The sequence below is a fragment of the Amblyomma maculatum genome, chromosome 4 (assembly GCF_055883805.1).
Source record: "Amblyomma maculatum isolate TAMU_Amacu chromosome 4, ASM5588380v1, whole genome shotgun sequence".
In the NCBI taxonomy this organism is placed as follows: Eukaryota; Metazoa; Arthropoda; class Arachnida; order Ixodida; family Ixodidae; genus Amblyomma; species Amblyomma maculatum.
The window spans coordinates 66831253-66852769 of NC_139347.1; the positions used below are offsets into that span (position 1 = coordinate 66831253).

The 21517-nt window shown below is 42.5% G+C and overlaps 1 pseudogene; it reads left to right on the top strand.

The window, feature by feature from the left end:
* LOC146191288 (uncharacterized) overlaps nucleotides 1–21299 on the top strand; it is a 65840-nt pseudogene extending 44541 nt beyond the window's left edge.
* The last annotated feature ends 218 nt before the right edge of the window (nucleotides 21300–21517 follow it).

Below are 21517 nucleotides of genomic sequence, written 5' to 3' on the forward strand. Positions count from 1 at the left end.
ATATAACACATGCTAAGGCCCAGTCCGGGCGAGAGTAGCGTTTCCTGTATGTACGTCAGTGTAGTTATCAGCCGTTCTAGAAGAACAAAATGTAATATATATATAAAGGTTTTCTAAGGAAAGGCAAAAACACAGCGAGCACAAGCGCTTGTATGCCTTTGGATGGGGTGGAATGCAATTTTACTATCTGCCCTCATATCCTGATATATTGTGATCCCGTTAATACAGTAAGCAACAGTCGAACAATTGAAAATCAACCAGATTTCAGTGTCACTAGCCGGAGGAGCTCTCTTTAGTTTTAAGAACATTCGAGTTTAAATGTCACGGTGCCTCTACGCGTAGCTTGGCCATTATTTATTGCATACGCCGCACCTGCATGGGCACACTGTATTGTTACATTGGCTATATTGCAAAACTAGCGGAATCGCACAAAATTCACCATTGCTTAGTGGTGAAGTCATGTCACACAGGAAAAATTAGAGATCTCATGGTTGTTCAAGTCATTTTCATCTGTGAGACTAAGGAACACGTAGTCCTAAACCTATCACAGACTTGCTGCTGGATCACACGGTATACAAAATAAAAGCGTCAGCGCCACATCACTGCCAGGTAGAAAAATTATACGCGGTAAATTCAGAGCAGGATGAAGGTATTCACATGTTCAGACCAATGCAGTTCCGTTTATTTCAGTCCTATAATGTGGCTGAGGAGAAAGAAAAAAAAAAGTCGCCCATGCACATTGACGAAGCTTTCGTCTCCTGTAGCGGTTCGACGCGGTGAGGACTACGATAAGAACAAAAGGAATAGAATATATTGAATAACGAATATATATAATGTGTTCACAATAGAGCACCATATATATAGTCTCTAGACTAGAGCGAATCAATGGATTATTCTGCTCCTTAAAATTTTCGGTAAAACGATGGCCGGTATCATCTCGCTCCCCTCAGGATGAGCAAACTTCGTTCCAGCCAATGTTCCCAAACGCCCCCTGGACCTGCCAGATGGATGAATATCTGTCGTAACCCGAAAGGCAGGCATGTTTCTCTGTCAGAAGAGTATAGCAATATCTAAGTAAACAAACTTCACAAAAATATTTTGTCACCATCTTTGTGGAATTCTGATTATAATGTTCAAAATAACATTGAGCAATGACACGATTGAGAGCCCCTTGTGATACTATTAGAAGGAAGCAATACGACATCATTGAAGAATAATTAAATGCTGAGTATATAACTAAATCACCGCCTCTTTTTACATTCAAATAATAGTCAGTTTTCATACACATATAGTAAATTTACTAAATCTATCACAATCCATCTTTTCAGGCCATACAAAGGGCAAATTATTAGGCAGTAGTAAAGTAATCAAATGGAAAGGCAACGTAGATATGAAACAAAGAAATAGCGTAAATATGTACAAAAAAATTTAAAAAAAAGCTAGTTATCAGTTTCAAGCCCCGCCATAGCTTTGATTTAGACTCCCCCCCCCCCTACCCCCCCCGCCCCCTTTTCCGTTTTATCTAATTGTTTGTTTTAATTTCTTTTCTGCACTTTTTGTAACAAAATATGGGCATATGCCAGCAGCTGCTTGGGTATTTTGAAAAACCGTTTACCACAGTTTCGAAAATCCATGCTTTTCTCAAACATGAGGTTCTAAGTGAAGTCACTTCACCTGGAGCATAAGATAAATGTTTATTTTGCGTTTAAATGTCTTTTTACGGGCTTAATTATTTGATTTCTCGTTTAAGTTTCCTCATTAACATTTAGCAACACATGATGTGTTGAAGAATTGGAGATAAATGAGTAGAGGAATAAAGATTGCGAAGCAAGGACGTGTCTAACTCAAAAAACGCCGTCCTTGTTAACTCCATCATGAGTATTAAATCGAAAGGGCTCTATCGATCGAAAGGAACGTACTCCTGACTGCGCAATGTTAGCTAAGGGGCCTTGCTCGTGTTTTCGCAGACTGCTTCAATTTGTGTGAAACGTGCTTAGACAAGAAGCCCAGCGTAAATAAGAGTGGGAGGAGTTTGGGAAGTCCCAAGACCCGTTTGCTGATAAAATAACTACGCTTCGGCAGCGGCGTGCTGCCGGTCGTATCGAAAAGCACTCACTAATTGCGGCGGCACCCTATTTTGCTTTGGAACGTCGTCCGACTAATGGTGAACGCAGACCTGACTGCCGCTACTCGCGCGCGACAATGGAGCGCTCGACTGATCAAGGAAAGGTTCGAGCTCACCAGATGATGCTCGAGGGCTTCCACACATGGCGCACTTCACTTGACTGTCGATTGCTCTTGAGCTTGGTCCGCAAATAGAACCTCTGAAGGCTGGTGCCTACCAGTAATGGCCTTCAATCCTTAAAATTTATTACGACACTTGCTTTCCTGCGGCATAAGCATGACATCGGCCGGTGACTATTTTTCCTGCTCTCCTCGGGCCGATAAACACCGCTCATTTTTCGCACCAAAACAAACATCTACCAAATTCGCGGATTGAAAGGGGCGCAAATAATTCGTATTCCCATGTTCAAGACAGTCCCCTCTTTACTATTAAATTCGGTTCATCTACTAATTGTATATCCCTCGTCTGTTGAAGGGCAGATGTGTGTAGCACGAGACGATGTTATTCCTGTCGTTAAACAAACTTTTTTTTCCTCCTGCCGATTAAATATTATCTTGCGTAGGTTAGTGTTAGCTTCTACTGCGTCGCAAAGGTGAGCTCGTTTATTCTCTCAAGAAATTATTTATTATTAATGAGGTAATTAAATAATTTATTTATTTATTTACTTATTTATTTATTATACCTTAAGGGCCTCGGTATGGGTCATTACATGAGGTATAGACATGACAGTTACAAGTATAGTGCTTCGATCTCTTTCTTGAAGTGGTTGGGATTGGCAATATGCACAGCTTTATTGGCAATAAGTTCCAATCCCTAGATGATTTGACAAAAATCATTCCAGATGAGCAGATCGAGTTTCTAGCAAGGGGTGGATAGATGGCCTTCTGTTGATTAATTCTGCTAGAAAGACAATGGGCTGGTGACATGATAGATGCTCCTAAAAGTAAATGATCAAACATATAAAAAAGGCGTAATCGGAAAATTGTCTGTAGTATTTCAAGGTGAGGTAAGGATGCTCACGATTTTAAGGTAGACACACTAGAATTTTAATGTAGACACACTAGACAAGAACCCCCGTGCGGCAAACACAAACGACTGTTCTCAATTTGTAGCCTCAAAGTATAAAAAAAATTACGGACACGCCTCTGGCAAGATTTATTGCTAGATTATCAGTACCCTCATGTGAGAAATCACAAACATGCGCATGACAAGAGATTGTCGGCTTCCGAAAAACACTGACACCCCTGAACTCGCATAGAATCTCGCGCCCTCGAAAAATTAGAGCATGCCTGTAGCATACAGACGGGAATTGCCCACTTCTCTGACCGTGGGAATATGATGGTTCCGTTCACCTCTACACATTTATCTAAACTAAGAATACACTGCTACAGGAAATCCTATCTGGATGCCCTTTCACCTAAAGAAAATGTCTAGCAATGAAAAAGTGATTCAGAAGCGAGCATTAATGATTTTTATTTCTTTATATTGTAGATGGCTTAATCGTGTAGCATAATGTGCAAACGTAACACACTGGTGTCTATGCCATATAGGGATGACTTGTAAATCGTTTTTTGTATCAGGGCACCTTGCCTACATAAAAATGAAAAAAAAAAGATGTTATTTTAGATCGTCTCCTCAGTCTGACACATCACTTCACTTCCGAAAAAAAAATGTAAAACTGATTTTTTCGGCACAGATTAAAATACCTTTCGTTGATCTCCAGATATATTATGAGTTTTCCACCGCCGGTGCTGATACCGGCAATTGGAGCGATCGTTCAAAGTTACCTAACAGAATGAGTGGGCTGGAACATTGATGGAAACTCAAACAAGCTGATTTGATTTTGTGTCACAGAGTGCTGGATGAGTAGTCTGAAATAAAAGCGGGAACGTGTAGCGTCGATATTATCGATTGCCAGGTAAGTTGAGAATTTTAAGCCCAGAAAACTGAAGCGAGTTTAGCGGCAAAATCAATAATGATTCTTTAAATGCGCACGTAAAAGTTACCTCATTTAAACTTAATTCCACGAAAGTATAGACCCGAAGAATACTAATCGGAATGCTTCAGAAAAAATATGCTAATATTTGAAAGGGATCTAAACAACATATATCACTCAAAAGATACACTTAGTTGAACGAGAGTGATACATGAGAGTTGCATGGGTTGTGTTTTAGTAGAACTGAAAAAAATAGATGCACTACAGATTTCGATAAAGGCTCCAAAAGCATCTTAATTGTTCAGTTGTTCCCCCGAGTTAAGGATAAGGTATAAGAAAAACAAGCTTCGAATGCGATCTGGCCTCGGCTGCTTCGTGAAATTCTTTTTTGCGACTAAACCGGATGTTTACATTTTCCCGTCAATGTATCTGCGAAAGGAACAAGCAAATAAATGTGAACGCATGTCACGAATTGTGATACTAGTCATCCGTCTTTTGTAATAGCATTGCTTTTTGCCTTCGCGGTATACGATGTATCCTGTTTTCAGCGGTACGTAGTTGAGACACAACTGGGAAAACAGCATCGTGTTTCTAATAATGAAATACAGTACTGAAATTGACGTCAGGTTGCTTACTTCCTTCTTAAGATGCAACGACCTGGAGTAAATTAATTTAGTTTCAATTTTTCATTCCCTCCTGCACGAAAAAGTTGAGTTTAAGTTACCTACCTAAACTGTCTTCAAAAAGTGGAGCTCTGGTTGTTTCCGCTAAAAACACTCATAATACTGTTTTCTTTCTGAACAGAAAAATAATGTAAATTGTTTTTTCTTTAGAAAAGATCTTGGCCCATCCGCAAGTCAAGAAGTTTAGAAGGTATCCAACATACGCGACCCAAATGGATGCATCCGGTTCTTTTAATCCGTTGAAAACACTCATAGTACTCTTTGCTCCCTGAACAGAAAAGTAATTCTAACTTTCCTAAGAGGTGATCTTGGCCCATCCCGAAGTCAAGAACTTTAGAAGTATTCAACATGCGCGACCAAACTGGATGCATCCGGTTCTTTTAATCAGTTTTCAAGCAGAGGTGTTCACCCTCCGCTGGAGAAAAGTCTGTATGAATATATTCGTTGTATGTTTACGATAAAGAAAAAATGTGCGCCCATGCAATGTACAAGAAAATGTTTTCGCAAAAGTCGAAATATGATACGGGCACACGGTAGCTTTCTCGAAGCGACACACGTATGCGGCAGGGATGAGCTATCCTCGGTATTTATTTTTCTTTTCGCGCTCCGACACGGAAGTGACTTCTATTGATGGCAGGCGATATTATCACGGTCTTAAGCATGAAGAATACAGAGGCCAAAGTGTGCTGCTGCTGTGTGGTGGACAAAAAGACGAAACGTGTTCGAACGCTGTGCCCTCATAGTTTGGCTCCTTGGCTGTATCTCCCTACATCATCTTCAATCCGCGTTTGTAAATATATTTCTTCTTGTTACATTATATATACACTGTCTGCCGTATGGTTATTTACATTTCTTGTGTCCACAGTGCATTGAATTTTGCAGATATGTGGATCGGATTTGGTGGTACTCCATTTCAAGATATTAAAAATGCACATTGGATTAGGAAAACAAAACGCGTCGAGGCCGTAGCATGTCCTTAAGAACAAATTCTAGGTTCACTATTTTACCGGGCGTTTATTGGTCATTTCGGCCCAATTTCGGCTTCAGTCTGCTGCACGCTGTCGAGAATAGACTGTTTGGACTGTCGTAGTCCGGAAGATTTTGTGGCACACAAGGTTTTCTTTGGTAGTTTCATATATCAGTAAAATTCATTTTCAGTTTTGTTTACAAATTTGCGGTCTTTTGCACCTTTCGTGAGTCATTTTGACGTTTTGCTGAATCAATTAGTCATTTTCATACATTGTCAACTTTACAGAATTTGTTTCTGTGGTTCTTCCCACCACAGCCACATTGTGGACACCCCTATCCCTTACAAGTAGAGAAGTGAATGTCGTTTCTCGACACCTGCCAACAATTACAGGCGACAGGTGGCTCTTCCTCGTACACAGCGCTATGCCGCAGACAGACTTTTCTTACTGAAGTGACTTCTAATGTTACTGCATTATTATTATTGTGTTCAACTACGTATACCCGCGAACAGACGCGTAGAAATAACACTTCTACACGACCGTAAAAAAATGCTGGTGCCCACTAAATGCTCTTGCCGTTTGCTTAACATTGCCTTTCTTGTCTGCGATAGAGTTATAGACGCGATTCTACCGAAAATCTGGTTTTGTCGGCACTGTTATCGGAGTGAGCGAAAAATCCCAGGCATGCATTTGGCAGGCCATATAGTTGGCCATATAGTTGGTAGGGCCTGATTAGTCGTCGGGGTATGTGACGTCACGAGACTACATTACTTGGCTCCATTGGCAGCCATATAATGTGAAACGGGGCATCTCCTTCGAGAAAAGAGGGGGAGATGAATATCTAACCGCCCCGGAACCTTAGATCCAGACTGCAGTGCCAGACACGCTACTCCTACTCCACGCAGGCAAGTTCATTCGGATTAGTTAAGCGGGCCTTTATACATATGTTTGGTGATCTTTCACGTACTGTGGCAACTTATAACTGGATGCTAATGAGCATGAATGGGATAACCAGGCAAACGCTAAGGAATTACTGATCAGGTTAACAGCAAATTGTGTGCGTACGCAAACGAGAAACTGCAAGGAGAGTCGCACACTTCCATTCATTTATGCTGTTGCGCGGTGCCCTGAAAGGCGGATATTATATAGGATTCCCTTAAATACTTTAAGAATCCGGCTGTTAAACATGCAGCACGTTCTTATTTCTGCTCCATCATTCAAGGCCTATTGATTACTAAATAAAACAGGCCGAGTTGACCAATGGTATACTAGAGTGGCTACGCTTTGGTGTACCTGTATTTTGTGAATGACGGTAGCAAGCTGAAGGGCTCTCCTCGTCAGCTAACCCCAGTACCCCGTCGCCTGGCTCAATTTTCTTCCCATCCAAAAAGTGATGTCTGTGAGCCCATTTCCTCGTCGTGTTGACATAGCAAACGCACGTCAAAAAATGGAGCTTATACGCTTTCACTTAGATTGAAGAATTCCAACATCAGTTTTGCACACAGTCCTCTATTCAACCTCATATTCCGTCGTAACAAAGAACACTAAGATGATGAGCACACTTTCCACAAATTGCGGGTCACGTGACTCTGAAAAAAGGGGGGTATTTCACTAATTTTGCCCCGACTAAAATATTGAGGGCACATGCGTAGAAGCAAGTTTTCCTAAGAAATCCAGCGGCGAACTTCCCATGTCGCAGCATATAGCATCAGGTTTAACGCTGACTGGTATCCTCCCCACTGTTGAAACAACGGCACACATTTCGCTGTTCACTGCTTCTAGAGGAGGACCCCACATGGAGCGCCGCAAAACCACTGTCCAGAATGGGTCGAAAACGGAAGGGCTTCACCAAAGAACGTAAACCAGTTGCCTATAACCCATGATGCCACGCATTATATAGAATACCAAACGTTACTCGGGATCTCAAAACTCGGAAAAACTCAGTTGCACGTAATTCAGTGTTACTAATACTATTTTCGTGCAGTAACTTCCCATGTCATGTGCTGCTTTGTAGAGCGTTTCTGGTGTAATTCTGCTGTGTACTGCGGAGGTTAACCGACGACATAATTTATATTACCGATAATAGCAGCTTATCACCCAGATGAAGGTGGTCAGCACAGAATAATGCTCACTTTTCTTGGCACTGGTTTTTGTTATTCGAATTACTAAGCCATTCATTCATTTTCCCATACAATCCAGCGTAAAACAAACCGACGAAAGCTTGTCTATGAACCGCGAATAGGGTTGTGATTCCGATCAATTAAAGCTGTCATCCTTGATGGCAGTCGCACAAACTCTGTTGTGAACCACCCTGATTCGTCTGCAATATTGGGAAATTGCAGAACATTACTTGTGTAATGCGGCAATACGTGGCAGCTGCTGTCGACAAAACCTCAACCAGCACAGAGAACAAGGACAACGTCGCACAACAACCGCGCTCACTCATCTAACGTTTTAGAGTCTTGACGGTCTAGATCTAGCCCTACAACGAAACGGCATCGTACGTGTTTGTTGTATTTGAAATGCACTTTGATTGTCATGTATAGGAGGTGGAGAGCTCTGAAAAGTTACGTCTGTTCTTTTCTCCTCTCACTTCTGGTCATCAATGCGTTCCAGCGTCCGTGTGCCGGTAGGATGGTGACGATTATAATAAGTCTACGCACAATATACACGCTCGTTATATGACACCGTTTCTAGCGTTTAGATGCCCAGCTGCACTAATGTTATTTATCAATACTTTTATTGCATGTTTCTTGGCCTGTGTATTCAACTTATTTACTTGTTCATAACAAGCCGTTTGTATTTTCTGCCCATCTGTTCATTAAAAAAAAATACTTATGATCTGTATATGGTCTTTGGAACAGGCTTTATCGCAAGAAAAGTTATGAGACTAACCTTCAAACGGTAATTTCTACTTTCTCAACCAGACGTCCCCCAGTGCCTGATAGTTAACAACACCCATGAACTAAATAACGTGCATATATTTCTTATCACAACATATTCTTGCTTCATACGCTCATACAACACCAAATGCTACATCCAGGAGCCATTAGCCCTCATTTTGGAGAATCCAGGCATGGTCACCTTTATCATTTCTATCGCTTCATCGAATTTAAGAGTCGCTTACCCCCACGCAAGGTTGTAAAAATACCAACTGGATCGATCACTTCCTGCACTTATTCATCGTGTAGTAAACTCTTTTAAAACGATAGAAGTTCGGCACGGCTAAACATAGTGCAGCGTGGAAAATGACTAGTTTGGCGCAGTTTAACTTGGTAGTTGTTAAATGCATTTAACGCTGTTGCTGTCTTCTCGCCATCACCTGCCAGAGGCCACTTGTGTGGCGAAATATCACGGACGTGTTACCTAAGTCGCCAAAAGCGACATAGATATAGGCGTGTTTTACTCACGCCATGCAAATATGGCTTCGCGGCCCACAGGCAGCACGTCAAACTCTGGGTTCATGGTTCCTGGAAGGCTGAGGTTTGAAGTCTATCCCGTCTTAATAGCTTAGCCCACGCAGGCGCTTCAAAATTTGGCCAGTTTGGCAACTTCCCGATTGTCGAGCCACTTAGACTTCGTGAAATAGTATTTTCACAAGGAAAGAAACAAACACCTTTGGCAAAAACGGCAGAAAACTATAACAGTACATTGAGGTTGCAATTTAGGCTGAAATTAAACCGCCTATACGGGCTGGTCCTTTAAACTGCAAAGAAGATTCATAAAGATCACATGTATACGTCTGGGCGATTACTTCTTATTCGGCTCAGGTAATTCGTGTTAACTGAAGAATATTCTTCAGGAGATAAATATACTAACTGTGCAGCATTCGCCTTGGCTAACGGAAACACTTGAACACTTAACACTTTTCGCCACTAACGAAACCCAATCACTGGAACACTTAGCACTTTTGCACACCTCTCAAATAAATTTTGACATTGTGCAGCTTTTCAGTAAGTCATATTTACTATGGAACCGCCCGCGATCGAGCATCTGCTAAGAAAAAAAGAAAGTAGAGGTCATTACGAGAAAACGTGTCAAATTATTGCGCTTGCTTTTCATGTCGTAAGGCTTGTGTTACACAGAGGAAGTTGTTAAATATCCCCAGCAATTAGAACATCTGTGCTAAACAAAAGCATACACCATCAGCTCTAAGAATTCAAATAAATATTTTTTTTTCAGTTACCACGATTGAATCAATTCACTTGGATTTATTTCAAATACAAAATGAATGAAATATAAACCACTTTCAATAGTTGTAAAGTCACAAATAGAGACATAGAAACGGCAAATTTCACTCGTAAGACAGAGGAAGTATAGAGACCGTGGGGTACCTACCATGGGAATGACCTATAACGGCGGCAAAGGACTTCACTGAGGGAATTCACACTAGAAGGGTACCTCAAATGGGAGCAGCCAATCACGTGGCTGCCATAAGAGGTGGACGGTCATCAGCCAATCATAACCAGATTTCTAATATTATTACAGTGTGCTGCCAAACCTGAGCTCTGAAATTTTCACGTAAGAGCGTTGAGTGCGCAATCCTGCAGAAACTTCGGCATCAAAGTGAAGTAATTCGCACGAACAAATAATCTCAAGCATCTCTTTGGAAAGTGGAAGTTAATAGGTGACGCCACAAGACCACATGTCACGGCTGAGTTGGCAGGAGTTAGTAGGATATGTTACTACAACCCACCATTAACCCATATTAAGCGATCAGTAATCATGGTAGTGGCAGAGTGCGTGTACGAAAATAAGGATAAGCAAGGGGAGCTGATCACATGGGAGCCACTGATCCTGTCGAGTTTGGTCTTTGAAAGCAGAGCTTGAGTGTCCCCCTAACTTTCGTTAATGCCCTTCGGCATCTGATGATCTGAATTCGAGATGTATTCTTAAAGGTATACCCTTTATCTAAGTTGGTTGAGAAATACGAACGCTGCGTGTTATTTTACTACAAATATTTTTCTTTATTGCTTATCCGAAGATCGATCTGAACAATTTATTTGAAATATTTAGCTCCATTGATCTGAGTAGTGTCAGATGTTCGCCATTGATGCTGTAATGACCTCTCTTGGATACGTGAGCGCAGCGCTGGCTGGCTGGGCTAAACGTGTCTCCGCGGCCAGCCGTAATGAATGGCTGTAAATTGAGTAATGGTCCTTGTCCATGGGGTCATGGCAGCGTCGATCTGTAGATTCGGCTGCGCACTTCGGGGTTAGCCCGCATTCCACATCGGTCAGTGAAAAATGGATGTGAGTGCCTCTGTCACTCGCGAGCGCTTGCCACCGAGGTCCGCGAACTTGTGCCGACATAGCGACTGGTGAGGCAAGCTGCAGGATGCGAGATTATTTGATGCGGAGAGGGCGGGGGGGGTCTATAGGTAGCAATTGCAGTAATTAACACTCACTCGGGAACATCGTTCATTTTCCGGATCGGCATACATCGTAAGCTCTTTTCATACAACTTGTCCGCTACATGGATGTAGCTGAATGTGGAGGATCGTTTCGTTTTCTATGTATAGTTTCGCAAAGTGACAGACTTTTTTATTTGGGATTTTCAAACCTACATTCCCAGTGGGGTTACATTGTTTTTTTTTGTCATACGTATGTTGAAGCTCTCTTATATTGATGCAGTTCAAAGTTTAAAATAGAGCGTGAAGGTTTCCGTCGCACTGAAAACCACACAAGGAAACTGACCTTAGGTGCAAAGGCAGTTTCGAGGTCAGTGAATGTCTCAGGGGAACTTTTTCATGATACGCCACCGTTAGGTATAGCCAGGGATGGTGCCAGGACATTGCTATTAGGGTGGCGCAGGAAACGTGGAAAGGGATGGGAATTCGGTTTACCGATGATGACTTTGTGGTTCTGCTTTTCATGGAGTGACATAAATGGAATAGAATGCAGTGCCTGGGAAGTTTTTTTCGCAGAGCCTGAAAACTTTCCGGGGTGCCCGCCGCCACCGCCTCTCCGTGGCACTGTAATCGCTTTGGCTCCTTTAAATGCTAATAGTCTCTGAATGCTAGCTTCACGCTAGAACTCTCGTGCTCACTGGGTAGCCTTAATGGCAAATACGAACGCGAAGAACATTCATGGCTGAAATTTTTTTGCCACAAAATATGTGCATCTTTTATTCCGATATCCACATGCATTTCGTGTCTAAATTTTTACACGTAGCTATAAAGCTCACAGTCAGATCGGTATTAGGCTAACGAATGAAATCGCTGATCTCGGCTGATTTAGCAGAGATTTGCTATTCTGTTTAGTGGCACATGTCAAGGTGAGTATGAAAAAAAATAAAACAAGCTTTCTTTTTGTGGTGAGACAAGCGACATAATGCGATGGGCAAGCGAGTTTTCTTTCATTGATTTGTTGACGTATTGAAGCTGCAAATAGGGAAGTAAAAGAATTATCTGGTAGGTGCGCCCGAACAAAACAGCTCTTTGTGAAGCAATACAGACTCTTGCATTTCACTGTTGTCTTGGGAAAATGTCTTGTGTTTGATCACAACCATGAATCTACGTTTTGTAGATTTTGCGTAACACTGCAGCGTCCACATTCAAACTTCTTTCGTGAAAATACGGGAACTTTCAAGCTTATTACCTGTTTGCTTTAACTCAATTTTTTCTAATTTCTAATTATTCTAATTTCTAATTATTATAGCACAATTTTGTTATTTTCTTTAGTTTAGTGTTTAAATAATTTTTATCCTCAGTATAGTTTCTGTTTTAGATTTCTTGAGCTATTTATTGGACTTGATACATTCGGTTAGCAGAAAGCTTCAGTACAATCTTTCGCTTCTTTAAATGCACAGTCGTGAGCAAACGTGGTATACAACACTCGGCCAGTGACACCGCTCGAGAAAACAGCATCGAAATGTCATCTAGCGACAGCGTAGGGGACAGCGACAGTGACACATGCACGTGGATCAAATGGGACACTGCCACTACTCTCTCGGTCTTAGGTAGCTGTTGCCAGATAAAGTTAGCATGCAGGTTTCTCGAGCTCCGCCAACGACTGAGTGTTGTATACCACTTTTGCTCGCGACTGTACCTTATGCATTGACACTACTTTGCGTGAAATATTTATTTCACCAAACCAATGAAGGAGACATTAAAATGTGTAGGTCTGAAGTAAGGTTGAAGTGACAGTTTTAGTCTAGAACGTTTTCATGCCAAAGGTCTATGTTCGTGTTGGACCCACAATGGCGCAGCACAGCACGGTTTTACTGCGTCGTACGAAACCCCCCGAATCAAGTTTCATGTCTGAGTTCAGAGAGCCCTTGTTCTATTTACTAGGCGATTGTGACCTTGATCGCTGCGTACTAAGGTTCCAAGTACAACAGCAGTCCCCGGTTAAATTTGCGGGTACTGCCTCCAGATGGTCTGTTTAAAAATTAATATATGCGCCGATACTTGGGTAATGTTCTCGACAATTATTTGTTCCAAAAGTAAGGATTTCAAATTGCAAATAGTTATTGGGTATGCTAAACTGTTTATTAAAAATGTGTGTTCTTTGCAGATATTATCCGCACAGTTTGCAGCGGATAAAAAGTATTGGCAGCTTTTTCAGGCGCCGGTGCCTATATCAGGCGACTGCGGGCAGTTGTGGCTACGTACTATTCAGAATAGCCTAGCAGACGAAGCTCACTGCAGCAGCAGGAATTGTGGGCATGCCCTTGCCGTGGCAAAGTTAGCTGTCTAAGGCCCTTTTGCCACATCGCTAAAAACGGAATTAAAGGCCCGGCGCAGGTGTAAGTTAATTGTCTACTCTTGTCATCACTCATGTCTTCTAGCGCTGCAGCGCCGGACAGTTGAGGGCCCGCGGTACTCTTAAAGAACTGGCCGAGTGTACGTGCATGCCATTATGCCTTAGACCTGCGCCGGAGCTTACTCCCGTTTTTAGAGTGGTAAAAAGACCTTAGGAATCTACCTTTGCCACATCATTTCATACGCCTTTGCATAGTGCACACACCTCTGCTCGTAATACATGAGTGTACGCAGACATCGATATATCTTGCTAGTGTTTTTCTCAATCAACGCCCCTATTGAGTCAATTAACGTAAATCACGTGAGACATCTGATTTATATCGCGATCTTATATAGCAGGCATGGGGTCTTACGGTTTTGCCCTAAGCGATCCTTAGTGTACGGTACCAACAAAATTATTCGAACCCGATCACATGCTCCGTGCACAATAACATCTCCGTAATGGAATACGTCGGTCGCAAAATGAAACACAAAACCGGTTGTCCCAGCAAAATTTAGGCAATGTATAGGTGGAGTCTGCTTAGGTTGTAAAACCATCTGAAACCTGTTAGGAGTCTTTTTAGTTTCAAGAAATTCATTAATTATAGAAGGAAACTAGCTTAATTTATATTTATTCCCTTTTTGAACAACTTACAAATTCACATGTTGAGATAGCCAAAGAAAAAAGATGAATGGGATACAACATGCCTCTAAGAAAAACTTCCAAGGGCGGTAACAATGCTCCCTAATGCGTAATTTGAGCTCAGTTTTTTAAACATTTTTGCGACACACTGAAGCAAATAAATTAAGAGAGGCTTGTATGTTATAAGTGCAGTTACAAAGCATTCTACATTTTTTTCACATGGCAAAGACACTTCTCAGAAAAAAGAGAAAGAGCCACGAGCGAAAGGCTCTTTCTCTTATTCTGAGTAGTTATTTTTGTTTTTTTAATTTGGTTTAGGGGTTTAACGTCTCAAAGCGACTCAGGCTATGAGAGACGCGATAGATTTTTGGCAACAGATGTATGTATGTATGTATGTATGTATGTATGTATGTATGTATGTATGTATGTATGTATGTATGTATGTATGTATGTATGTATGTATGTATGTATGTATGTATGTATGTATGTATGTATGTATGTATGTATGTATGTATGTATGTGTATGTATGTATGTATGTATGTATGTATGTATGTACGTATGTATGTACGTACGTACGTACGTACGTACGTACGTACGTACGTACGTATGTATGTATGTATGTATGTATGTATGTATGTATGTATGTATGTATGTATGTATGTATGTATGTATGTATGTATGTATGTATGTATGTATGTATGTATGTATGTATGTATGTATGTATGTATGTATGTATGTATGTATGTATGGGGAGTGACAAAGCACTATTTTTCTCACGAACCAAAGAGAAATTCTACGGAGAACAGAAACAAAAGCCACGAGCGAGCGGGGCAGAGAGCGGCTTTTATTTCTCTTCTGAAAATTCTCTTTGGCGCATTACTTTCTCCTGGTTCGTGACTCTCGCTCGCTTGTACCGCTAACGATACCAACGCGGCGCGGCTCAACCACGTAACGGGCGCATAAGAGCTGCGCTCTAAAAGTTGCAATACAGCTAAGAAGAGGCACTTAGAGCGCAGCTTTTTCGGTCTAATTTTATTGAAGACTCCCGAATAAGACGAACATTCTATCTCTAGGTAGGCCCCAAAATGCAAATGCTGTCAACCTAATTACAGGGTGTATGGTAAGGTACTCGACAGTGATGGCAACTACTTCATCGCTTTGTGTGCTTTTGGAAGCAGTTCAATGTTCACTTTCCTTAGAGGACTCCGCTTCTTGTGGCTACTTCAGTTTCGGATGAATCAGCGCAATGTGGACAAATACGACATCAATGTCATTCTTTCTCTTTATATTTGTGGTCCCTTTATTTTTTTGCTTGGTCTGGGCGGGCACCTATTTTTACGTGCATATCAACCTCTTGCGTGGCTTGTTCTTACTTGCTTGCCTAATAGCCTTTCCATTGTATACCCGGAATTTTGCTAACTTGTTACTTTTCGAATGTGCAGGCATGTGCAGACAGCTGAGCTTATAGCTATGCTATCTCCTGTTGGCACATTCCTTGCAGAGGTTATTGGGAACGCCTGAAGAGCTCTGACGCCTTCAATCTGTTTCACGGCAGCTCAGTTATCAAATCACAATACTGCTTCCATTTTCAATGTAAAAGAAACCAACGTCCTTCTTAGTGGCGGTATGGATTTCCGGTTTCCTTTTTCTGTACGTGCAATAGATTCAGTAAACAATTGCACAGAGTGAGAAGCATGGTTTCTTGTTACATTTAAATGCACTGCGGTAGTCAAATAAACCTTTTTAGCATTTGTGTTTGCTCTCATTATCCTCGTATCCGCAAGCATTTATACATTCTTTGATTAGTCAGAACTATCGATAGTCAAAGACGTTCGAAGCTATTGGTTTAGACAACAAACTTTATAAAAACATGGTACTTGGCACAAATGAAGATATCATTTGAGCTAGCTTCAGCTTTAAAATTGTGTGGTCGGTAAAGATAATAAAATGAAAAATACTTTATTTCATAGGCTTTTAAATATAACAACGAAACTTTGCTTAAAATCTGCAAAATGAGTAGCAGTCCTTTCAACAGAATAAAAAACTGTTTAAATGTGCTCCTAAAACGCTCTTGTCAAGAGGTTTTGTCGATCATTTTGGCGATGCATAAGCATATTTTCAAATTTTCTTTTACATCCTTACGTACTGAGCACCTGAAACTGAAAACGTTTATTGGGCTCGTGCAGGCACTTCCGTCGGCGTTATTTACACGTTGTGTTGCACCTGTGCTTCCTGGACTAGCGCAGTTCGTCAGATTAAACAGGTAAGCGTTCAGTTATGCATTTAATGGGCTCTTACGTGGCGGGAGATCACTGAGCTTCGTGGACAGGTGGCGCCGCCTAATATCGAGAAAAGGAACCCCCTAAAAAATCTCAGAGCGTTTCCTCTATGTTCCTCAAGGTGGCCACGTGCGCTGAGATTCCGTAAAGCTCCTCAGCGGACTACCTGTAGCGGCTTTGAAATTGTCATGGTGCCCCGCCAGCCTTAATAATGCCCTAGATGTCAATTTAAAATGTACATGAAGCGATTCTGAAGTTCCCTTGACGGCATGTATTTGTTTCTATGCTTGATCTAAATGTGGAAAACACTCCTCCATTTTCGCTTTATTTAAAAAGGGCAGATTAACGATCGCGTTCTCCGTAACTCAGACGCTCAATAAACACTACGTACTTTACAATTAAGTGAATGAGCTCAAATTATTTTTATTGTTCAGTATCGCGTCACTAAATGTAACTCTAAAAAACTTCCTTCGCCTAAACTGCGCGCTTTTCTACGCTAAAATTTAAAATGAAATTAGAAACACGGAGTAATTTTAATTTTGAGCCATCTTTTTTTTGTTTTTTTCGGTGAGAATTATTGGAAAATCAGCATCGCGTGCAGCAGCGATGAATTAAAAACGCTTTCGCAGTGATGGTACTGGTCCCGCCATCTCCGGTCTGCCGGAGGAAAGTGCGCTCCTCCGCGGAAGCTGTGCGAACGCGCGAGTGTAGAGGGAGCCATTCATGCGCCTCCATGCGCGCGCCTCTAGACAGGATCTGGATGGGATTGGTGCTTCTTTCGTGGATATTTTATGATTGGTGGACAAAAATTACATTCTTATTTGAGGCACAAGAACATGTTCATCTGCAACTCTTATTCATTTCGTAACCGTTTTCAGGTTTTTCAAAGCACTCCGACCACAGGGGTGAAGCGCTGACCAGGCATCATGAGACCACTCGGCGGAAGGCGGATTTGTCCCCATCTTCATGCAGACCATATCAAAATAACCGCAACGATGCAAAGCAGGATCCAGACTTCATACCTTCTAAGTCATCACTGGTTATCAGTTATTATTAACGGAGAGCATAACACCGATGCCTGTAGGTATTATAGCGGTTACACATCAAGCGTCCATCGGGTATATGCTCCAGGTAACCCCTTCCGAAAAGAGCTGGAATCAAGTGCTGCTGAAGAAGGAGAGGACAGCGCAGGAACGTTCTATTTCCTGGGCCTTGGAGCTCACTATTTTTATGCGAAAGCTTTTAATGGCTCATACTGTCGTTTGCAGAATGTGTCACACTTTAAGGCCTCCCTAGGTCACGTGATGCCACCCAAGATGACAGCCATTCATATGTCAAGTAGTGCCAGCCTAAGGTTCACTCTAGGTGATGTGATGCCACCCAAGATGGCAAAAAGCCAAAGCCCACCCTGGACCCACACCCCCCAAAGGGGCAGTAGCAGACAGTTGGCATGGCCGAGCACTAACTGGACGGGGGGCTTCCTGACATTACATTGCGTTTGGCAGGCGCTGCCAACTCGGGACTCTCCTTTCATATAGGAGGGTGATATCAGAATCAGGCTACCTAGACCCTTGAATTCACATTATCTCTAAGCCACCCAGGCACGTTTATACGGCTCTGTTAAAGAGGGCTTTGTATGTTGGCTGGTAGCTTACGCGATTATGTCGTCATCTGTCTCGTCCCGCGGCATCTGTCTCGCCCCTATCATGGCGGTAAAGATATGGACAAGGCGATGGAATTGTTTTTGAACAGAAAGGAAAACGAACAAGAGATAAGCATGCCTTAATGATCGTTTAGACAGCTGCTACTTTATTTGCCTGTATCCAGACAGACAGTCTAACTAGTCTGAAAGTTAAAAGGACAACTAACGCTTCCCTTCGGCGCTTTTTCATTTACGTTTGTGTTTTGTTTATACCACATTGTCTTCCCGCTGCTGTCTCGCCGCTTCTTGTCGAAACTGTTTTTTTTTCTAATAATTTTAATATTTGTACAAACGGATGGTATAACCGGAAACGTAGTGCAAAACTGGCGTGCACTCGTTCCTCTTTGCACCGATCTCTGCAGCTGAGCTGAAATTCATTAAGGAAATACGAAGTAAAACGTGGTAATAATACGGCAAAGAATCTGCCACTGGCAGCTAGTATCTTATAATGGCCTCACGTGAGTGTTTAAAAGAGGAAGCGATTGCACAATATAAAAACACGTGTCAGGCCCTGCACATCAAATGTCCGTGCCCACATGTGCCCATTAAATAACTATGTAATAGATAGTTGGTTTATTTAATATGTGGGTATCTGTTTTTAATGAATGTGTAAAATATCGCCCTCTTTAAACCACCATAAATGTATGGACAGTAGCCCTCGATCTCGAAAACAGAGGCAGTTCAAGGTTTCATTGCATGCACCATTGTTCTGACGTAGACGCCTTTAGCAATATTGTATACGTGGCGACAAGCGAGAAGACGGCACAACATGGCGACAGGGTGAACGATGATTGAATGGCTGACCTAACGCGAGGGCTCCTCTCGCGGCACTGCCGTTCTTCGCAACACTACCTCTCGATCGGGTGGCTGAAGTCATGATGACATGACGGTGAGGATATCGAAGGAAAAATAGAAGAGAATGATTTGCTTGTCGTCACGATGACTGATGCTTGGGGGATCCGACGATTGATGCTTGGGTATCTTGTCAACCATCCGCCACCAAGGCATCCATGGGGCCGATGACTCGAGGTCGCGTCGGGCGGCTTGGGCTGGGGTTGCGTGTTTATGTCCTTCGGTTCCATTGGGTCCTTCAGGTCTTTATTCTAGTTTCCGCTCTGGTCAGTTTGTCTGTGTGACTTGTTTTCAGGTCCGGACTGGCGGCGGGGCGGCGGTGGTCGGGGCTGGTCAAGTTCGGGCAGGAAGCGCTGGGGCGCAGCTGCGCGGCAATATCCACGGGCTCTCGGCCGATGGTGCCGGCGTGCGAATGGCGTCGACGCTCCAAGATGAAGATGGGATGACGTACCCCGCACCTTCAACAAAAATGTTATGTGGCGAAAACTCGGCACAACATGGCGACAGGGTGAATGATACTTTAATGGCTGACCTAGCGCGAGGGCTCCTCTCGCGCCATTGCCATTCTTCTTCGCAACAATATGCGGATATTATTGCTGGAGGTTGGAAGAGAAATTGAAATTATCTAATAAATTACCACTCCAGATTTGGAAATATTCGGAAATGCATGTATAATAATGATTGCCCTGTCTCAATTTTGCACTTGGAAGAGAGCAAGGCTAATGGTGGTGGCGGTTTGTTATAGAGCGAGCACAGCTTCTTTCAAAAGTTCGATGGCAAAACGTACCTTTCGTCACTCGATGTAAGACCAAGAATGAGCATTGGCTTCCGATAGAGTCCTCACACCTGTTCAGGGATAAATATCTACCCGTTATGTCCCCTATGACAATCCAGCGACACCGGAGATTACACGGTGTCTCTCTGGAATGAAAGGCGAATACTCCGACCACCAAGTCTCTTCTTCGGCTTAAGCCTGGTGGATATTGCGCCTGGTTATTGTTTTAGGCTTTCAATGTCGAAGTTCAGCCCAGCTTTAAATCTGCTGCGTTATCAGCGTAGTTCCACATATCGAACAAGCAAGCATGAGCAAAGCTCGGCGTCTGAGCCTCGACAGAGTGCACAATTTGAAATTGGTGTCTGAGGGCACGATGTCAGCTCTTACATTGTCTAAACTTCTACTGCATAATTAGATATATAAACTGCGTCTTCATTTTATACGTAACAAGTGCGAGTGGTTCATTTTAAGTTCATGCTATGAAGGTAAGGTAACTCAACCAGCTAAACGAACTCTGTAAAGTCTATTAACACGACGGTTTCGGAGACCCCGTTTTCAGAAAATCATGCGTCTTAGACGTCGTCCAGGGCAAGGGGTATTGGCAGGTGACATGTCCGGCATAGACCCAGATGCAGAACAGAACATTGTCGCTTGATCGTCTATCGCTGCTTCAGGCGTACGGTGTTAGGGAGATGAGAAGGTGTGTATAATGCGATGAGATGTAGAATCGAGAGCAGTGTAGAATGCGATTCGAGAAACTGCTGGGTCAGTCTCAGATACGCTTGCTTCAAACACTAAGCTATGTTAGGTCATTACTGTTGGCTGGGAGAGTTGTCATTACCGTGAGCTGATGTTTTCCTGCCAATCCGTTTCTACAAACGGATGGCGATGTCATCGCCTTCATGAAGAAAAAACATCGTGCCGAAATCGGGGCAACATACACTCCGTGTAAACGAGCGACCTGCGTTTTCATGCCGCCCAAGGACTGTTGCATCTGCCTAAACGTTCACGCTCGTACTAACGAACCGAGACTAGGCGTCTGCGATCCTCAAGATGTGGAGTAGAACAGAACAATGAAAGGCGCCAGAATAATCACGTTCATATGTGCGCAGTAGTGGTTGATGGACCAAACAAATATAGATTCCGAAAGTACAACCGGAATCTTTTGCTTAAAATTAAAAACGAATCAGCGGTTCATGGTCCATTTAGAAACCACCAACGATTTCCGGAAAAAAAATTCTCATAGCTGATATTTTTCACCTCTCTAGGCGGGATTCCGTCAATCACTCGACTAAAACGACATGGGATTCCTATGCATCACTTCTCTTTTGGGAGATTTTAAAAGCCCCTGCCTGCTTTAATGGCGAATACGGAGTGCTCTCTTCATTAGTATGGGTGGAACGCAGGGTATCGGCGTCCTCGACGATGAAAACAGCACCGGGCGAGACGATGAAGACAATGTGAGTCAACGGTTTCAAGGTCATGGCTCAGCAGACAAAAAAAAATACTGAAATTGGACAGGAAGTCCCCGTTATTGCTCACTCGGCTATTTTAAGTTTCTTTTTCTTTTTGTCAGAGCTTCTGGCCTTAGCGCTGTAAACAATATTTGAGAATGGCTGAACTCTGTGTAACAGGGGCCCAGTAATCAGAGCGCGATCGACTGACTTCAAAGAGGCCCAGTCACAGTTTGTTGAATATGCTGTAGTGGCGTTCTGCGCAACCTTACAACATATTCAGTTACTTTACAATCATTATTTTATGCAAATTATAATCATATGGAAACAATGTGCGTGGGATTCCTAAGAAAGG